This window comes from Manis pentadactyla, chromosome 1 (assembly GCF_030020395.1).
Source record: "Manis pentadactyla isolate mManPen7 chromosome 1, mManPen7.hap1, whole genome shotgun sequence".
In the NCBI taxonomy this organism is placed as follows: domain Eukaryota; kingdom Metazoa; phylum Chordata; class Mammalia; order Pholidota; family Manidae; genus Manis; species Manis pentadactyla.
In genome coordinates, this window is record NC_080019.1 from 170,409,763 (window position 1) to 170,432,475 (window position 22,713).

At 35.4% G+C, this 22,713-nt stretch overlaps 1 protein-coding gene across 6 annotated transcripts in view; it reads right to left on the reverse strand.

Moving 5' to 3' along the window:
- The window catches only part of ZBTB20 (zinc finger and BTB domain containing 20), an 807,002-nt gene that overhangs the window by 223,182 nt on the left and 561,107 nt on the right, over positions 1–22,713 (reverse strand). The window contains exon 1 of one of the 6 annotated variants that reach the window (XM_036883384.2): positions 8,139–8,799. The exons of the other annotated variants lie outside the window; for them this stretch is intronic. The gene's annotated coding sequence lies outside the window, so the exon portion shown is untranslated. Of the gene's footprint in view, positions 1–8,138; positions 8,800–22,713 lie in introns of those variants that run through there. 6 annotated transcript variants of the gene reach the window in all.

Sequence of the window (22,713 nt, forward strand, 5' to 3'; positions counted from 1 at the left end):
AGCGAGGGAAGAGCTGGAGGGGGAATAAAATGCCTGGAATTGCCTTACACTTTAAGGAGCTAATTGTATTTGTAAGTTACTGGTTAAAAACCTGACAATTGTCAGTGAGAGTTTTCACTGCCAGGCTGTTCCTGGGTCTCTTCATCATATATTTTTTTCTAAAGTCTCAAAGAACTGAAGGGCTTCCAGAGATGAAAATGAACTTGACAATCATGTTGCAAGCCAAACAGATCCTGATTCTTTTCGTCACTTTTTAATTCATTGCAGATGGTGTAAATGGGATGTTTACTGGCTAGCAGGTAATGAGTCTTGTTGTAGATAATAGTGATGGATGGAATCTCATGCCTGTTAACAGCCCAGCATCTCAGCAGCTGTATATGGCTATCACCCATTACCTGACAGCACATACAATATCGTGACAGGATACAAAGTCAAGGGCATTTCTTTCAATAGAGATGATGACTGGTACACCCGTACCTCACTAGTTCACCTATGAGTTGCCCTTATTTCATTCTCACTGTCCACATGGGTAGACAGTCTAACATGTGATCTAACGTCTACTGCTCTAAAAGGAAAATGTAATCTGTTTAAACATCCAAACGCTCCTCTTCCCAGGTACTGTCATTCATCACAACTGTCAGTGCTTCTGTGGAAGAGTAATGACCCTCAGGCACGGGATAATGCTCCATAGGGGCCTTATGAATGCCACTGCCAAGCTCAGAAATTGATCGGTTTTCAGTAGGGCTGGTATGTGCATCATGAAAGACCTGCACTTACTCACTAAATTACAAGTGGCTGTTTACCCCCGATACAATAAAGCCTGGGTTAGGGAGCCACAGACCCTGCTGACTTTAATTGTCCCAAATATGTAGGTACTAGTTTTGGACCCGTCAGTGAGATAGATTTAAACAGCTTGAAACTGAGAGTTGGATCAGAGTCATTCAAAAATACATTGGGAGATAATATAGGTATTGTTGCCTTCTGCTCTTTTTCTTTTTCCTTTTTGATTCTTTCTATCAATAGAAGGTAACAACATCCCACTGTCCAATATAAACACAATTAAAAACAAAACAAAATAGAATAAGCATGCCAGTGAAAAGTTAACTGTTTGTTTCCTTCCTGTGAGCTTTCCTTCCTTTCTGGATTTGTTCACACATTGTTTCTACAAAATACGATAAAGGTGAACAGTTATGTAGTATGAATTCATGATTTTCAAAATATCTCCCAGCAGGTCTGTTTCTTCATCTAACCTATATTGACCTTTTCCTTTAAATCCTCCCTACCTGCCCGATTTCATCTGCATTTATTATCAAATCTCCTTGGGAGACAGGATAAGATGCGCTCTATAGACTAGTCATCCAAAATGTCTCTCTTACTCAGCTCTCAGACATCTTTTTAAAGCTGGATATTCTCTTGTGATCTCTCTTTTGATCATATCTCTCTTAGTTCTAGTAGCAGTGCTCTGTATCTTCAGCATTTTTAGATTCTAGAAAGGGCACCATATTTTTCATATTTCTGTGATGTTATTTCCTAATGTACCTTTGCTTTTTAATTTCTGTCCAGTCTTCTTTGTCAGTAACCTTGATAGCATTAAATACTTAATGACTACAGTTTACTTTTTAATAAATTAGTTTTGGAAGTTGGGTGTTGTTGAGCAGAGAGGTATTAAGTTACCTATTTTATTGGATAATATTTTTCTTCTTCCCTCTTTTCTTTAAAGAGGTAGAGATAACCAAAACTGAAGGAAAAATAGAAGACACTTTTCATGATGTAGCACCTATATTAAGTCACAACACACTAGAAATTGTTTTCTATCTTGTTTAAGTTGAATGGCTCAACACAAGTAACTGAAGGAAGCCAAATTTTTTTACTCACATTGACTCCCTTCTGTTTTAAGAAAATTTTCTAAGTAATAAATCATCCTATGAAATCATTACATTTAGGAAAGTTTCCTCTATTTGGGAGTTCTCTGTTCCCATGGGAGTTTAGGGTTATTCCCAACTTTACTATACTTCTGATATTCCGATTATTAATATTTCTAATCATGGGATTTAGAACTTTCCTGGAAAGGGAAACTTATAATTAGAGAGATCTTAATAATTAATGAAATATACCAATGAGGTAATGACATTGGAAGCTCTCAGTATACTGCCAGGAATGGGGAAATCTTTTTGAGAATTAGGAATATGCTAGAAGATAATAAAAAAGATGAGAGAGCGAACAGAAAAAAATGACCTTTGATGTAAAGTGTCAGCTAGAAATGTCAATTCAATTCAGGACTGGATACAAAGGGACATTGTGTCGCTGAGCAGAGAGGTATTAAGTTACCTGATTATCTTCTCTGGAGGAATGCATTATGGTTTAGACACTTTTATAACCTGAAAGATGTAGACAAATCAGGGAAGATTAACAACCAGTTTTATTAGGAGGTAGCAGATGAGCTGGTGTGAATAGTACTGGCTGTTAAGAGTCCTGTATTCTCTTCTCAGCTTTGATACGCTCTCACATGGGAATAGTCATTCCTGAAATTTAGATAGGATAATTTATATTCTGTTACCAGAGAAAGGGCAGTTTGGGAACTGAACAGAGGAAGGGCTTAAGACACCACAAAGACCTGGGGTGGCAGAAGGGCAAGAAATTCTATTATAGGATTTTCAACTTGAATTAAAACAACAAACACAACCAAAACAGCATTAGTAACCATTTAAAATAAGCCCAGTACATTTACTATTTGAAATATGTCTTTCATATATAGTATCCAATTGTTTTTGGCCCATGGAATAAGGTTATTCCATAATACTATACTATTATACTGATGTTTCCCTATAAACATAATTTGTAAGGTTATTCTAGGAATTCTGATTATGAAATGAAACATGACTTTCAGTTAGTTATCCTTAACTCTCCTAGAGCTTTCTCATCTCTTCACACTTATCCTGAAGCTTAAACCTAAACTCTTTTTAGAATACCCATTGGAAAAGGCTCCTGCCCTTTGCCTTTTGAATGCTATTCTAGATATATTTTCATATATAATTGCACATTTTGCCTATTTGCATTATGTATGAATATCATTGAGAAATTGTTTAATATAATTTTCTAGTTGACCAGTGAAAATAAGTTGTCCATAAGTTAACAATAAATCACTATGTTTATGCAGTGTATTTATTATCATTTACCATTTATTAAAGTATTTCAATTGGTTAACAAAGTATGATAGAACTGGGCTTTTCTCAAACAATGTTGGTGACTCACTAAAGTACCAATATATTGCACTGATATCTACTCCTGAACTTAATCTTTTAATTCTATTGGAAAACACCTATACACATAATGGAATTTCTTTCTTCCTGATATCCATTCAAATTATTACATTTGCCCCAATCCCTGTAGTGATCTCTGTGGACTACTTAAAGGGGGTGGATGGTGATGAAGAATCAGGACATTTCAGCCATAATTTAAAAGGGGCAGAAAAAGAGTTCAGATGACTGTGAACTTAGGCAGCTTTCAGGAAACAGAGGAGCCAGACTTGGGATGAACCTTAGTAAAATAGGCCCAAACTCTGAATAACTCCCTTACCTACTGAGAATCCCAGTTTCTGGTGATTTTTTCAGTTACTTTCACAATCTTCTTCCCACGAAATAACTCTGCTTCATTTGCAACTAGCACTGTACTGTGCTGTTTCCTTTTCCTCTTCCTCTCAGGAAGAACATTTTTAGGCCAAAATAATCCTTTAATAGACCAAAGACAGAGAAGATGCTGCACTTCTTAAATCAGTTTCTGCTCTCTTGGCTGCTCAACATAAGACATCTCAAATGGCAATATATTATACTGCCATGAGATTACTCCCTCTCTTCAGTTTTGGGCATCTTCCTAGCTATTTGTTGGGATTACTTCTCTTCTTGCTCCCCTGCACTCCATTTTCTACACAGCAACTACAATGATTTCTTTAAATGTGAAATCGGATCCTAGCACATGAATCTCCAATGGCTGCCCACTGCAACTGGGATGAAATCCAAACTTCTCACCCCAACGCCTGCATAACCTGGTTCCCGACTCCTTTTCTGATCACATCTTCAATATACCTCTCCATGGTCACTGCCACTCTTTCATGATTCATATGCCAAGCTCATTTTAGTCTCAAGAGTCTTTGCAGTTGCTATTCCAATCTGCCTGAAATGCTTTTCCTCCAGATTTTTGTGTGGCTGATTTCTAAAATCATTCAAGTCTCAGCCACATGTCATCGTGACATGCTGTCTCTATTAGGTTATACTCTTCATTTCACTCAGCAATGTATGTTAGGATGCTTACATATTTATTAACTATCACCTCTCACTGGAACATTCCAGGAGGCACAAAGACCTTGTGCATGTTGCTCATTAATACATTCCTAGTGCCTAGAACTGTAGGGGCTCAATAAATATTTGCACAATGAATTAATAAGTGAATGAGTGAACAATAAAAGAATGAACAGTTAACAAGGGCAATACCAATGCTTTTCTTCCCAATGGTTCTTTAAATGCACCTCAAATGCTTTAAAAACAAAAATGTACCTTCCTAGCACATTAGCATCAGAAGTATGAATTTTGCTAATTAAAAGCTCGGACCTCAGTGCACATTAATGACTGGTCAAAATCATATGGCAAATAAGTCTTGCACAATTCTGGTCTCAAATCATGTCAGACCAGTTAGTCTCGCAGTGTTTTTATTAGAACACAATTATAATCCAGGGATAATTAATCTGAGGTCCTCCAATAGGCTTGAGGGAGTCTGTGAATCCTTTGAAAAGGCACTGTGTGCTTTTTGGTTAGAGGGTTCACAGCTTTCGGCTGATTATCAGTGGAAGCCCATAAACAAAAGAAGCTAGGAATCCTTTTAAGCAATACCATTCTAAAGCACTAAGCTAACCCATCTTCCTTTGTGGTAAAATAGCTTTTATTTTTATTGCAGTGTAGTTGATATACAATATTAAATTAATTTCAGGTATACAACATAGTGATTTGACAATTATATACATTATAAAATGTTCACCAGGAGTAGTTACCAGCTATCACCATACAAAGATATGAAAATATTATTGACTATATTCCCTACACTGTACTTTTCATCACTGTGACTTATTTATTTTATAATTGAAAGTTTGTACCTCTCTGTCCCTCTTGTCTATTCCACCCATTCCCCACCCCCTCCCTATGGCAACTACCAGTTTGTTCTCTGTATTGATGAGTCTATTTGTTTTGTTAGTTTTTTAAATTTAAATTCCACATATAAGTGAAATCATACGGAATTTGTCTTTCTTTGACTTATTTCACTTAGAATACCCTCTAGGTCCACTTATATTGTTGCAAAAGGCAAAGTTTCATTCTTTTTTATGGCTGAGTAATATTCCATTATGTCTATGTACCACATCTTCTTTACCCATTCATCTAGTAATGGACACCAAGAAACAAATAATCTGATTAAAAAATGGGCAGAGGACCTGAATAGACATTTTGCCAGAGAAGACATACAGATGGCCAACAGACATATGAAGGATGTTCCACATCACTAATCATCAGGGAAATGCAAGTCAAAATGACAAAAACTGTCATCTCATACTGGTCAGAATGGTTAATATCAAAAATACAAGAAATAGCAAGTGTTGGAAAGGATGTGGAGGAAAGGGAACCCTCATGCCTTGCTGCTGGGAATGTAAACTGGTACAGCCACTATGGAAAACAGTATGGAGGTTCCTCAAAAAATTAAACATAGAAATACCATACAATTCAGTTATTGTGCTTCCAGGAATTTATCTGAGGAAAACATAATCACTAATTTGCAAAGACATATGAACCTCTGTGTTTATTGCAGCATTGTTTACAATAGCCAGGATATGGAAGCAACCTAAGTGGTATACGCTTTTTTGAATACAAAGATGCTGGGTAGCAAATTTCAGGCATTATCTTTGTCTATGTATGTTATGCTCACTTTCTCCTTCAGCTTTCTTGTGACTTCTAAGCCATCACCTTTTGGAACAGCACATAGGATACATGCCTGCATCCTCAAATCTGCTAAAACACCCTTGGTGAGTTGGGATTTAATCTCATTTTTGCCTGAATATGTTGGATATAAGAATTTTATTAGTCTAAACTCTACATAACTTGGACATTCATTAATTATATAAGTTGGGGAAAAACATTAATTTAAGTCCTACAATTAAATGAATCAACACTGGGTATATTGGACCATATGAAATTGCCATTTCTACAAGTCAAAAATGGCCAAATATTGGCAAAGGGTAATAGCTCAACTTGTGGAAGTATTTAATGTTTTAAATACTTTAATAAAAACATTAAAGTATTTAAATGTTTACTGCTATCATTTTTAGAGAAATTATTCTCACTCTACAAGCCTCCCTTCCTGTCAATATTTCTACTCGTATAGAATGTATTGCTGGTTAAGTGGTACTGTGAGATGGGGTTAAATCTGCCCATGATTTTAATTTATAATGTATAGGTTTTCTTCATTCTTATCATAGCAGGTACCTCCAAATAATACCACAGATAAAGCCTGCAGAATGGGCCTTAAAAGATTAAATTTTCAGAGGCTTATGGTTTTTCTCCTAAGCCAGACACTTTTAACTGGACAGATTTTAAATGGATATCAAGTTCATGGAGCAGGTTCACAGGGACTACATTAGCTTCCTATTGCTATGCAACGAAATACCACAAACTGAATGGCTTAAGTGCCAGAAGCTTCCTACAGCTCTGGGGGTCAGAGCTCAGAAGTCCTCCAGTCAAGGTGTCAGCAGGGCTGTGCTCTTTCTGGAGATTCTAGGGGAGAATCCCTCTCCTTGTCTTTCCCAGCTCATCCAGGCTGCCTGCAGTCCTTGGCTCGTGGCCCCACCTCTGTCCGCAAAGACAGCAGTGGAGCATCTTCGAATCTCATTCTCTGCCTGACTTTGCTTCCATTGTCACATATCCTTCTGGGACTCTGACCCCCCTGCCTCCTTCTTTCTCTTACAAGGACCCTTGAGATTATGCTGGGCCTACCTGGACAACCCAGGATAATCTTCCCACCTCAAGATCCTTAACCTACTCACATCTGCAAAGTCCCTTTCATCATGCAAGGTAACATATTTACAGGTTCTGAGGAGTTTATCTTTGGCAGGTTTTGTGGGGTATGGTGGGTCATTATTCTATCATAGGACCAAAATATTTCAGGTACCCAAATTTCAAATAGCAAGTTAGATAGAACCTTATTTTTTTAAAGTTCATATCATGGTAAGCTGTACAGAAATTTTTATATATGCTCCCTTATAATTTTTAAAGAGACAGTAACTTACAACTCTCCAGCTTTTGGCACATGTGTATGGAAATCATAGTCTTAGTTTCAGTTTGCAGAGTCTTATTTTACCCTTTTGCCCAGTTTTAGTTAATCCTACTTATATTCCAACTTACCTTTTTTGCTGAATTCATACTGCCATCCCTAGCCAGAGAATGATTTATATGGTAAGTGCTTTAAGCACTGTGTTCTATTAATCCAAGGAATAAAAGACCTCAGTTTTTAGCCAAGATCCAACCAGGACAGAGTTCCAGCACTTCTCACGACACCGTCCTCGTGTCCTGCCCTCAGGCACTATCTACAACCTGTCTCCATAATCTAACCAGCACTGTCAGGTGTTAACACAAATGACTAAACCATGAGAAATTCCCTCCTTCAGCTCCTTGCTTGGCTAAACTCAACTCAAATGTCCTCTTCCCCCATCACCTAAAATCTCTGCTTCCCTGACCTGCATCTCCCCTGTCCACTTTCTTCCATGAACATTAGCCCCGAAACATTCAAGCCTCGTGAGCACAGGCCCATCACGGCAGCATAACATCCTTGTCCTGCTGGAAACTACTCAGCATCCAGAGGACCATCTTTATGCTGATAACACTAAAATATAAAATAATGCCAACAGCTGGTGCTACAAATGGCTTTTAAAAACGATGTTCATTCACTAAAATTCCTCTTGCTACTTTTGACATGAAACACGCAGTCTCTAATTATTCTGATCAAGACGGTGAAATACAAAAACAAACTTTAATTGTGTTTAACAGATATTTAATCAGGACTCACTGAACTACAGATTAAAGCTGAAATTCATAAACCATAATTACCCGATTGTCGCAATCTTTTGGTCCACATTCTCCTTCCGTCTGGGCGTCTGGCACCTTGCCCCGAATTTCTTTTACTGTCTTCTCAGCTTCGTTACTGTTCATGTTTTCCAGCAGAGATTTAGCACAGATTACAAAATATCTGTTCTTGGCAACTTTCTTCATTAGCTTTTTTTCCCCCTTGCAAAAAAGTTTATTTATTTTTTTTCTACCAGAGTAGCTGGAACAGGCATACGTTTAGGGTGCTTTGATGACACAAACTAATTATATAGTTATCAGGAGATAATACGGTAGCGATAACTGAAGTCACCCTAGTTATCACGTAGGTATCATGCAATTTCTCCGGTACATTTGCCATGCAGTGTAGCCCAGTCACCATGTAATTACCTCACGTCACTACTGCATTGTTTTATGGAAAATGCTTATCTCACCCTAACAAAACCTTTCCCATATTTGGAAAATAAAAGAAGTAGAATGCTTACTTCTCATTTCCAATATTGTTCATTCCCAGTAAGATGTTGTCATGCGAGTTGAAGAGAAACACCTGTCCTCTCCTGAAAATGTGCTTTTCCACGGAGCAAATGGAACAACTCTTTTCTTCTGCTTCATTCCACCCAGTTGAGAGAAGTAATTGCCAACAATACATACATTTTCTCTTTTGCTTTTTTTTTTTTAAAGCAAATTGAAAAACAAACAAACAACACCCCACTCCCCTCCCCACCCCAACAAACAAAACCCAACCATCTCCAACCTATTTACTTAGGATTCATTTAGTCTGGCACATCCCCCAAGTCTTCCCTTTCAAAACTCAGTTACTTGCATTTGTTTTTTCCTCAAATTATGGTGTAAATCATTCTTAACAAGCTAGCTTGAGACTTGTCTCACTCAGTAGAAACACATAACACCACTGTAATTGAAACATGGAGCTGCAAGCTTGAAACTCTTTCTAACTATTTTTTTGGGCCACTCTTCAGAAGGACATGCCGAGTTTCCCTCACAGTTCTGTGACCCCAGTGTCACACAGTTAGGAGAACATCACAGCCAAGGCGAGAGGATAAAGAGAAGTCACTGGCAAAAGATGAGGTGGGTGGTCCTTTTATTCCCCCTAGTTGGGCAGACGACCTGCGAAGCAAGGACTGTAGTTACTACTTATTTGTCTCAAGCTGGTGGCTTGAAGTCTGACCTCGCTTAGACCTCTGGATATGGCATCCTGAGAGTTCCAGTTTAAACAGGGTGCAGTGGCTTACTTTGCAGCACAGAGGAAAGCCGTTTCCAATTCTGCTTTTATTAGCTTCTCCCAATCCGATAGCTGGCCATTCAATTGTACACTGAACTCAAGTTGGGGTTAAAATCACCCCCGGATTTGGAAGGGCCAGAAAAATTGCTATCTGTCCTAGAGCATTGTTCTTCAATCACACGGTTCCTCTAAATACAGTTGACAGCCTTGAGATGCAAAATGCAGCACTTTAATGTAGTAGAGGTCTCCTTCAATGCATTGCCAAATCTATTTAGCAGAATCTTCTCAGAATAATCTGTCCCTAGACCTGAGGATGCACAGTGATTTTAAGCATTTTAAGCTAACGATAATGGTTAGTGCTGAGAACAGATGTACCTGGCTGTGATGTGATCTATTCCAGGAGGCTTTTATGAGCTGTTCATTCCTATTGACTTAGCATTTTATGTCTGTACTTTTGCCTGGTGTGATGGTTGCATAGGGGTGTCATGTGTGTATTTTCCTGATGTGTGATGGCTGCACAGGGGGCTGTGTGTATTTTCTCAGTGCAACGGCTACACAGGGTGTTGTGTGTGTGTTTGCCTGGAGTTATAGCTGCACGTGTTATTGTGTGACTCCCCCCTCTGTCTCTACTCGATGCCTGCTTGCAGGGTCCTAAGTGTATCTTTTTCCTAGTGTGATGGTTGCACTCGTTGCTCTGCTAATGATGGATATTTCTAGCAATTATCTATCTACAGGGTCCTGGGGAAAGAATTGCAGTAAAATCAATAAACAGTGCTAGACAGGCGCTGGTAAACATGAAATGACACCCCTGCATAAATGCCTGTTCATACCATAGCATGTTAAAATCCAAGTGCTGTTGCCTTATTGGCACTGGGATAAAATTTCTATGGTCTCTCCATCTCTTTCATATATTGCAGTCATTTGGGGGGAATTGAGATTATGGTTGGTTGGAGGGCTTTTACACAGGAATCTATCTAATGGCACTTTTCACTACATTGTCCTACATACCACCTCTTATGCACCATCCTGACTTGCTGTGATAGGACAGCTGATATTCTGAAAGTGAACATGCCTTTTATCTATCCCTGGAGTCTCCCCAAGCCCTCCCCTCCTGCCCCCTGCATCACACACACACATATTCCCCCCTTGCCTCTCTCTAGTCTCTGTATCCCTCCTGTGTTCACCAAATGGAACTGACAAAGGGAAGAACCAATGAGGTTAAAGTCTTTTGAAACCCCTGGAATACAGATGAGCTGGAAGGCATCTGGAAACAAAACCAGACACTTGAAATCAAAGAGACAAGTAAATTACTATCCTAATCTAGGAAAAATAACTAAAGGTGTCAGTGGGGTTCCATTGATAGCACTTGGCCCTGAGCCAGAATGCCAGGGGTTCAAACTCCACACCAGCTTTGGGCTCAGGCCCAAGACTTGCCACTGCAGGGCACAGCAGCATGAGCAGTGGGGTTAAAGGTGTCAGCCTTCTGCAGAGAGGTTAAGTCCAAGTCCTTGTTGCTTGTCATTATATCCCAGAGGGATACAGAGATCACCCTAGCTTCCTCTCCAGCGCCTTTCTCGACAGAACAGGCTGTGGAAGAGCTAGTACTCAACGGCAGCATTTGCTAACATCAGTATTGCACCACTAGTGAAATGCCCCTTTTCTGATGAGGCTGCTTGAAGAAATAAAGTATATGCAAGGAAATCCAACTATTCCCTCTTTTGCCATCAACAAAACTGATGTCTGGCCTAAAGATTCTTCCATCAATGCAAAGAGCTAAGTTTGGAAGCCTAAAACAACGTGTTTAAATGAAAGGAAATGTTTTCATTGGAACAGCTTACATGTCTGGTACACTTGCATAAAAACTATTGCATAGCAGTTTAGAGCTAAAATTGCTATAAAATGCTTAATACAGTAAGAATAATTATGAGATTTTGCACGCACAGCTGGTATACAACTGAAGTCTCAGCCACAGATTCAATGGAGCAGGGGAAACTATTTATACAAATTCCTGGTATGCCAGTTTAACTCACCATCAACAGCCCATCAACACTTCCTCCATTTTTTAGGTGGATGGGGAAGATATTTACCTACTAAATGCTTTATTTCTCCTTTCATGGATGTCATTAATACTTAATACAAGGAATTCTTATTACTTGACAGTAGCAATATAAATTATAACAAGACACAAATGAACGGAACACAAGGCTTCTCCATTGAGTCCAATGGTCACAAATCTAGTAAATAATGAACCCAAAGACCAAATTATGAAGTCTACTTGCAACACTTCCCACCCCCTGAATTTCTTCTTTTCCTTTTCCTTTTCTTATTTTCTCTCTTCTCTAGATGCAAATTCTCGAGTGACATCTGGTTTCTCTGGAACCCCTGCCACAGCCCCCTGTCCTTGCCCACCAAAGTCAGAACCCTTCCTTTACTTTTCTCCTAAATTATAAAGGTTCTTTCTTCTCTATTCCTTTTAGATCCAGCCAGTAATCACTTGAAAAGGAGCTTAAGTAATTTGGATGAGCTGTTAATGGTTAATAATAACTTAATATAGATTATTTCTTGGTAAGAACTCATTTTAGAGTCAAAGGAAGAATCTGTTGACTGTGGCCATTTCGGCCTTATGGAAAATGCCATACAAGGTGAGATGATCCTACCAGGGGCACGGCTGGATGCCTCACTGCACTGTCCTGCTCAAAGGAAGAGAAGCCACTGTGAAATCCCAGATAATTTGAGGATGAAAGGCAACATAGTACAATATAAAATGAATTGGACCAAAACCAGGAGACCAAAGTTTGAGTATCAGTAAACTTTGCCACCAGCTGTTTGGGCCAGTCATTCAGTCCCTTTAGCTGATAAATGAGGCCCTTGGGTTAGGAAGCCCTGTGGCTGCTTCCAGCTCTGACATGCAGGTCATGTTGAGACTCTCTGCCTGAAGGTCATTTGGCTCTCGTGGCTGAGCTGCTCTCTGCACCTGAGAAAGAGAGGCTCTGAATAAAAAATGGCTGCTATTCAACACAGAGCCTCCTAACTAAATGGGCACTGCTGCCTATTAGTAAGGTTTAAGCTCTTTGCATACTACCTGTGTATACTACTTTTGAGCTGGCTTCTTTATGCTATAGAGGTATTTTTTCAGCTTTTGGTTTCTCATTTACTTAATTCAACAAACATTTAATGAGCACTTTCTATATATATAAAACACAAAGCTAGTCAGTCACTGAAGATAGGGTTAAACAGGATACCATCTCTGCTTCCTAAGAAGCACAAATGAATCTACTGGTCTTATCCATTATATCTCCCCTTTATTTCTATGCATAAACATATATACATCTAAAACTATAAATTGGTATAGAAAAATAAGAGGAATTAGACTTATCTAATCTTCCCAGTCCAAAGTACTGTTTATTTTTAACAAATGATTATGATTTGTATTAGAAAAGTATAGTCACTTAAATATGCACTTCAATAGTATAAAGGGTATTTCTCAACATGTATTTTGAGGTCACTGATTTACATTAAGCACAATAATTTGGGTGGCAAAAAGATTATAAAGGTAAAACAATCCCTTCTATAGGAATCCTGATAAAATTCTAGGATAAAAATCTGTGACCTCTGCAGATAGCCTCTGCGAAAGTGAGAGCACAGAGTATTTTTGGTTAGTACTTTTCCTGGAAGGATTTTGGGTTCTTGCCCCTCTAAACTTCCTTTCCTGAATGAATAATAATAACTGCCATTTATTGAGTAGATATTAAATTCCAGCCTCTTCCAATACATTGTTGCATGTTAAGAAAATGACCCTGCAGTGTAGATATTATTACCCTTATTTTACAGATATGAAAACTGAGGCTGGGGTAGGTGAAACAATTTGTCAAAGATAATAGGACAGTTTGCCAAGATGGGATTTAAACTCAGGTCTGTCTTTGTGCAACACAGCTCCATAAATGTGTCTTGGTTCTGCCAAATATAACATTATTGAAAAATAAATAATCTTGCTTGAATGCTTTATTAGCAAACAGCGAAAACACCCTTCCTATTCTTTCCTCTGATGCATTGATTGCACTACCTATAGTATAATGAAAACAAGAGATGGCTAAGATTTTGCTAAGTAGATCTGGCTGCCTTTGGATATTTATTTGGACTGAGATGAATAATTAAATTTGGGGCTCTCCATCAAAGGAAAATAATTTGCTCTCTGCATAAGTATTTGTTATTAATTGATCAGATGTGGATAAGGTGTGTTATTATAACTCTATCTGTGAGGTATGACTTATGCTGCTCTACTGCATATTACTCTGTACTGTTTTTCATTTTCTTATACTTTGGACTTTTTTGTTTTTATGAATTTAGTCACAGTTGGTTGTGTTTTGAACTTTGTAAAAATATAATACCAAGAAAATTTTTAAAAGAAAAAGAAAATATTTTCAAAATGATGTCAAAATCAAATCTATCCCTCACTAATTTGATTTGTAGGAAATGGAGAACAAAGTATTGCAAGCAGAATGCTTTTAAATACATCCTAATTACTTCAATGTGCAAATGCATTGAATAAATCAAAAGCCTGCATTTAACACTTTGCACTTCAATTGTGCTTATTCACCTAAGTTCTATAGATAGCAATTCATAGAAAAACAGGATATAAACTTCACTGTACTCAGTCATTCTACAGTTGACTATAAATGGGGGAAAACTATTATTCCAAAGTTCAAGCTTACCTCTAGTCAGCTCACTTTTGGACTAATGCAGAAAGCATTAGTCCAAATAATACAAAATAACATAATTTACTGTTTTCCCAATTGACTCTTCTCCCCTATTCTTCTCTTCTGCTTTTAGTGGCAAGGGGGTGGGGGCAGCAAAGCCACACAGTACTGAGCAAGGTGAGGCCTGGGGAATGATACCACAGGACGTGATATGCAATCAAGGCGAATGGAATCTTGATGCTAGGGTTAGTTAAGAGCTTGGTCTGGGACCAGCTACTCCAGAATCACCTGAGAAGCAAGTGGAAAACATGAATCGGGGTCTTACCTCAGAGCAAAGGAACTGGTATCTCTTGAGGTAGAACTCAAAATATCGACATTTAAATGAACTTCCCATAATTCTTATGCTACTGAAGGCTGAAAAGCACTGGCTTCTACACTTAAGTTCTCTGATTCTTTATCCAGTGCCAGTCCTGCCAGGGCACCTGTACCCTCTGTCCCAGTTGTCAAGATGCTTGTGTAAATACAACCAGCTGTCCTGGGAGGCATTAATTCTATAAACTGCCCAAGGGCTTAGCCAGGCGTGATACTGTTTGATATACAAGATCTCATCCAATCCCCACAGCAAGGACTATGAGATAAGTATTATCCCTATTCCCATCTTTCAGATGAGGAAATTGAGATTTTGGGAGATTTAATAACTTATTGTGGGTGCCACACTACTGAACTCTTAACCTTGCAGAAAAATATGTTCTTGCAAGATGTGTCTTCCAAGGATGTTATTGATTTGGTGATAGTATAATTGTAAAGGAACTTGTCTAAATGCTAGTAAGACTGGTTATATACATAGGGTGTGAGTGTTTGTATCTAAGTAACTTTTCCCCTATTTTTATAGATGCTAAAATCATCTAAACACTCAACAATCATGAACATTGCCAGAGCCTGAGGTATCAAAGATAAATTGGATACAGCTTCTGCCTTCACTGGATTTACAGTTCTGGAAAAGAGATGAGCTTGTGTGCACATGGTTATGGGTTAACTTGTAGCCAGTGGAGGCCTGAGCTGGAGAGAGAATGGTTCTCCTGGCAGAAGAAGGGAAATAGGGTGCGGTCTGGAAAGTTTTAGTTACTCCAGTACTTTGCCATTGGCCAGTTTAAGGAGTTTAGATTTTTTAAGATTACATTTTACTTATACAGTTTTGTTAGAAAATGGATGGACCAAGTTACTTGTATATTTTGAGCTGATAAAACCTTATCTGGTTCATTCTTTCTGGCATCCAATGGGTTTCTTTTTTGGCTAAATTCTGGGTACAGAGCCAAGTAAGTGGTTATGTTTATTCATTCTTATGTAGAGCAGCCAAGATTTTGCTCTTGACATGGGTGCCTGATAAATTTTATCAGTAGTAGTTCATTCCACCCAATAAAAGTGACTCTGCAGTGACATATTGACTGTGTTCTTTATTTCATTTTCATCTGCTTCAATTACTGAAAATGCTATTACTAGATTATGAAGTTTTTACACTATGAAAAATTTATAAGTTAAAAACAATTGAAAACATAAGAAGTAATCTAGATTTCTTCCTTTGTGATAATCTCATATTATGTAAATGTAGCTTGAGTATATTAATGTCAGAATTGACTGATGGGCTAAAGAAAATAAGGTTCTAGATGGTCAAAGTGCAGGCTGATAACGTAAGGCATAAGGTCAAAGTGCAGGCTGATAACCTAAGGCATAAGTACAAGAACCTAAAAAAACAAAACAACTCTTAGAAACACTGGGCAATAGAAACAATATGAAATAATTCAGAAAATAAATTCCATTATCATATTCAGAATAAGATTCCAAAAATCTATATCTCAGATATTTCCAAAGGTTAATAAATTAGAAAACAAAACCTTTTAATCCCTTTAAGACGTGATATATAATAGACATGTATTCTCTTCTTAAATTGAATTACCATCACATTTGGAATTAATTTTACTTAGATTATTTGCTGTTTGCTTAAGTTTCTTTTTTCTAACCATTGGAGTATTTTTAGAACATTTAAAAAGTTTAAGAAAAAGAAGAAATAAAATATCATGTAATTCTGCCCTACAGAGTAACTACTGTTCACATTTTAATATATTTTTAAAAATTGTAATAAAATATTTTCACTCTTCTATTTTAGGATCATGTTAGGTATACAAGTTTCTTTTGGATCAGGTATTTTCAGTTACACTATTTCATGAGCATTTCCTAGTAAAATATTCTTTAAAAATATTTTAATAGCTATTTAATTAATAATTACCATATGCAGTGATACATATGGATGCTCCATAATTTGTTTAATACTTTCTCTGATTAAGTAAGATTGTTATTCTCTTTTTTCACTTTTTAAAATGACATTGTGATGAACATCTTTGAATATAAATCTTGGTCTGAGTTTCTATTTCCTATAAAAGATCCCTAGAAATGACATTACTGAGTCAAAGGATACATTTTTAAAGATTCTTGATAATAAAATAGGCTTTTACTTTGCAGAATTTATGTTAATGGTACCCCCTGTCATCATTGTATGAGAGCCAATTTTACCACACACTTACCAGCATTGAGAATTACTATTTTTATAAGTCATGTCTTTAAGTGCTAGTGAGTTACAATACTTTTTCATATGTTTATTGGACATTTCTATTTCCCTTTACATGATTTTTCTTTTTATAATCTTTTTACATCTTCTTTCAAAATAAATATGCATCACAGTATCTTTGTATCTTTTTTTTCCACTTAATTTCTGAAACTATCACTATATTATGGACTCTATCTGATCCTGAACCACAGTGTGCTCTCTGCCTGGTCTGTATTCCAGATTTCTTTCATGCTGATCAATGTTGTGCACTGCTGCCTGACAGTACTTTTAAAAATACTGCTTTTATTATGTCATTCTGATCAAGAACCTACAGTAGCTCCAGGTTATTTATTTATTGGCTGAATTCAACCGCCTTATTCAGGGAACAAATAATCCCACTCTTGGGTATTTCCTTATGAATTCTGTTGAATAACGAAGATTATTGATGTATGCAACCTATGAGCAGTTTATTTTTTATTTGTGGGCATTTATATATAATAAAGAGAGAGACATAAAGTGCCAAATACTAGAGCTGAACACCAGAAGGGGTCTTAAAGAGCATCAAACCCAACTCTTTATATGTGTAAATGTAGAAACTAAACTTGAAGAATTCAATAAAATACTGAAGGTCACAGAGCTAGTTAAAAGACATATCTGGGACTAGAAATCAAATATGCTGATTCCCAGTCATTGTCTTTTAAACAGAGAATAAGAAAATCATTTTTAAAATTTAAAGAATAGAGACAGCTAGGAAGACAGTTTACTTTCAATCTGTTCTTACATATATAAGATTGTTAAAATCATGCCCCAGAGTTGAGTATTTTTATAAACATAAATAATATGTACTTCTTATAAACTGATCAGATGTGTCACTAAAATTTCCATAAAATTTGCACATTGGCCAATGACCCAGTTTATACTAGTTTGCTTTTTTCTTGTTAATCTACATTGTTTTATATAATCTGCTTTGCTACAAGAAGCAATATATTTTTATTCTAGCATGTTGCAGATCATGATTAAGTTTCTCGGTAATAACCATAGTATTCAATGGAATTCCAATTTTCCTAGCAACTTCTATAGAGAATTTCCTTTGACTATTATTGGGGATTTTAAGAAATACCCTTAAAAAAAAGAACAACTTCAAAATGCTTTTATTTAAATAATAAACAACATGAACTATTCTGATGAGCATGGACTATTAGCAGTTGGATATGATACAATTACTGCTATTTAATCATTTCATATTTAAGAATCACACAGTATTTGCCAAATGAAAATTTAACAGTAGTCACTTATATAAGAATGGGAGTTGCCAAATATATTTATTATTTGTAAGGGTAGGGTAGGGCAGAATGGGCAAATGTGGAAATAGCTGTAAATGGGACTAACTTGGCTAGAGGATCATTGGTTGTAAAGGGTTGACTCACAAAGCATGTGCATGCCTAACACAAGAACTGACAGAAAGAGTATGTATTAAATCATATGGTGGTTCAACACTTTAAAGAATCTAAGTTTAAATGAATAGGTGGGCATCCAGCAGTAGACGGAGATTCTAAAGATATCTGAGCTGTTTTCTTTCTCTGCGTGTATGTGTATGTATACAAACAGGTCCATTCATTTCATACTCAATGCATATTTTTTAAGCACCTACTTGATGTCAGAAGTTGTCTACTACCCAAATAGTAGTGATCCAACTTTTTGTGTTATCCTTTCCACAGCTGTAGCACAAAATCTAATAATAATCCATGACTGACATACTATATTATAACAAAATATGGGAAACTGGATAGGAGAGGAAAGAAGAAACAGCCTCCTAAATTTCTCATTTCATACAGCATCAATTTCATTCGTTATGATATTTAAAGAAAATAGGCCTGAACGTCTTCTTTTAAAAAATAGCACTAATCACTGCTAGAAGAATAAACTATGCCTTAAAACTTAAAGTAGGTGAATAAAGAACTGATCAGAAATCTTAAGAATGAAAAATATGTTCACTGACATAAAAATGCAATAGATAGGATAACTTAAGATTGGGCAGTTTCAAGGAGAGGAATAAGTAAGATGGAAGGTAATATTAAATAATTTACTCAGAAGAAAAAGTCACAGAAAAAATACATTTTTTGAAAATGAAAGAACACTTGAGATATGTAAATTAACTAGAAACATTAATCTACATTTTATAAGAATCCCAGAAGAAGAAAATGGAGGTAGTGACAAAGAAAAAAGTAATAGCTGAGAATTTTCCAGAATTGGAGTCCTAAGATTAGAAAGAATATCCTGAGTTCATGACTGATGATTCAGAATAAATCCACATCTACACATATTTCAGAGAAACTATAAGACATCAAGGATATAGAAAAACTCTCAAAGTTACTAGAGAGAAAAGGCAGACTACTTACAAAGAATTGAAAAATAGACTGATAGCAGACTTCTTTAATGTAATGATAGCTGACAGAATAGTCTAATATATAATTAAGTAATAATCTTCAAATGCTGAGCAAAAATATCTATATAAATTGTTATTTAGGATAAAAGATAAAAGAAAACACTTAGATATACAAAAAGAGTGTACTATCCAGGATTCTCCCTAAAGAATTACTGAAAGATGTAATTCAATAAGATAAAAAGTAAACTCAGAAAAGAAGGCATAGACTCCAGGAATAATGAGAGTAGTAATAATTTAGTAATATCTAAAATACATATGTAAATATAATTAAGCATTGGCTATAAAAGTCAATGATAACCACTTCTGTGTATGTTTAGAACAAATAGGTAAAATTAAAACTCCATTAAAAAATTACAATAACAGATTGATACTTAGTAAGTAGATAAAATATGCTGGGCATCTTTTTATATATTAAGAAGAAAGCCAGAAATACTAAAAAGTGGATTTTGTTTTTAGTAGAAAAATATATAGTTAAGTATACATATAAAATTTTAGCATGGTCACTAAACAAACTGTTAAGTCACTTATAGTTTCCAGCCCAGCAGTAAAACCCATGTACTTGGTCACAAAAGAAATTTCAAAAATTTTTTTTTCAATTAAAGCCACATAAAACAAATCTTTTCATTACAGTGCAATTCAAAATCAGTAATAAAAATAGAGCAAATAAATGTTAGAAAGTACAAAATACACTTCTAAATAACTCAAGGGTTAAAAGTAAATTAAAGCACATTATGAAATATTTTAAATTGAACAAAGCTACATATCAAAACATGCTATGCAGCTTGGAGGAGAATTTAGAGGCTAAAATTCATCTTTAAGAATAATAATAAACATTGAAATTAAATGAGGAATAATTCAACTCAGTAATCTAGAAAAAGAAAAATGATTTAAACCATAAGAAAGTAGAATGAAGAAAACAGTGTTGATAAAAGCAGAACACAGTGACAAAGAACAGAGAAACACAAGTAGATAAGCAAAATCAAGAGCCAGCTTTTGAAAAAAGTAAGTGAAACAGAAAAAATCTAATGTTTTAATATTAATAATAACTAGTAAAGGAAAACATTAATTTATTAAATAAGTATCAGTTAATTAATAATTAATTAATTATTAGTATTATTAATAATAAATAGTAAAAGAAAAGAAAAAGTTCAGATAAATAATACTGGGAATAAGAGAGGAACATAATTAAAGGTAAAATTAAAAATCATAGGACTATTATGAACAACTTTATACAAATAAAAAATTTGAATGTGTAGATTAACTGTTAATTGTATATTAAAAAAAAATAACTTCCTAAAATTGGCTTAAGAAGAAATAGAACACTTGAATAAACCAATAACTATGGAAGAAATTGAGTTGATAATCAAATTTCATCCTACAATACCTATCCCCTACTGACAGAAAATACCAGGTCCAGAAGACCTGAGATGCAAGTTTACCCAAATCTTCAGAACAGGTAATCCCTATAATATAAAACGATTTTGGAAATAGAAGGAAAAAAAATAAAAAAATGCCGCTCACATTACTCCATGAGGCTAGTTTATCACCATGACACCAAAACTCTAAAATAACAGTTTATGAAAGGAAAATTAAAGACTAGTCTCCCCATGCAAACATGCTACATAAAATAACAGCAAATTTAACTCAACAGCAGATTAAAAAAAACAACACACTAGAGTTGAGCAAAGTTTTTATCCAGGGATGTAAAAAATGTTTAATATCAAGAAATATGTTAATATCATATGAAATATTGACATATTAATGGGAAAACTTCTATTACTGATGCAGAAAATGAATCCGATAAAATTTAACTAGTAATACTGACTAAAAATGCTTAGTGAACTATAAAGAGATGGCAGGAACTACTTTAACACAATAATTTTAATTTATCAAAAATTTCCATTAGCTATTCTAAAACTATTTCATTAACTGTTCCATTAACTATTCCATTAGTTATTCTAAAACACTTCCATTAAAGTAAGAATGAAAACAGATATTTCTAATATTACTGCTTCTATTCAACACTATCTAGAGGACTTAGTAATGCAATATGACAGGAAAAAAATTGAACATTTAAGAATGGGAATTTAAGAGAAAGTTGTCATTATTTCCTGATAATATACATATCTATTTAGAAAAGCTAAGAGACTTTCAGTTTAGCCATTAGAACTAATAAGAGAGTTCAGCAAAGTTGCTGAATATATACCAGTAATAACTAAGAAACAATGAAATATAAAACAGACTCTATGTATAATAAGCACAAAAATCAAAGTTACATGAAAAGAAATCTAACAAATAGATTCAAGCAAGACCTTTATGGTAAAAATTATGAACTGTTAAAGTGCATGAAGGAATATGTGATTAAGTAAAGGAATATGATCTGTTAATGGGTAGGAAGACACAATGCTATAAAAAAGTCAGTTTTCCTCCAGATTATTCTCTGAAGTACATAAAATAAAATTCAGCATGAGATTTGCCAAACTTGACCAACTAACTCTAAAATTCATATTGAATAGCAAAAGGCCAAGGGGAGTCAAGATATTTTGAAGAAGAAAAATGTAGACAGATTTACCTGACCAAATAACATGAATATTATAAAGCTATGGTAGTGAAGTCTCTATGGTGTTAGAACAAGAATGGTGAAACAGTTCACTGGATGAAATAAAAATCCTAAAGACATTTGATGGGGGCAAAAAAATAGCACAACAAATGCCACCTTACAATTGTCATTGCAAATGCCACTTAAGTATTTCTTAAATAATGTAAAATGCTTTTAAAGTTAAATGCTACCATAACACAGTTAAAAGAGAAACTATAAATTAGGATAGGATATTTAAAATCTATATTGCCCAAAGGCTAAGAATCTAGAATATTACAGCACAAAACCAAAAGCCATCCAAAACAACAATAATAGCAAAACAAATAACCCAATAGGAAGATGGCAAAGATACAAAAAGGCACACATGAGGGAATCCAATGGTTTATAAGTGAATGTGGAGAAGCTCTCATAGATGGCCAATCAGAATACCACCTTGAAGAACAATTTTACAATTCCCAGTAAAATTGAAAATGCACATTTTTAACATTTTAGCCATTTCTCCTTGACATAAAGACATGTATAAATGTTAACTGCAGTATTAGTTGTGATTGGAAAACATTGGAAATAATATCTAACAATGAGAGACTCCATAAATAAATTTTAGTGTTACATATAATAGGATAGATTTTATATCAGCCATAATATAGCTGATGGCTTATGTAAAGCTAATTTATGATGGTAGAGGGTATAATAGTTTTGTTTGTCTTAATCTTTTGTTAATGCTTTGGAGAATATCCAGTACAAGGCACCAGGGACTCTTCCTAAATATTGTGCATGTTTTGCACTTTGGACTGGGTGTTGTCACATGGACATGTACTTACATAAAGCTCATCAAGCTATACACTGACTTTGTACACTTCACCGTATGTAACTTATCCCAGAATAATAAAAGAAAACAACAGGTCCAGAAATAAATGTTTCGAATTAACATTTGTTTAATCTGGGGTGCTAAATGCTCTTATGTTCACATTATTCTTTATGTTTTTGTGTGTTTGTA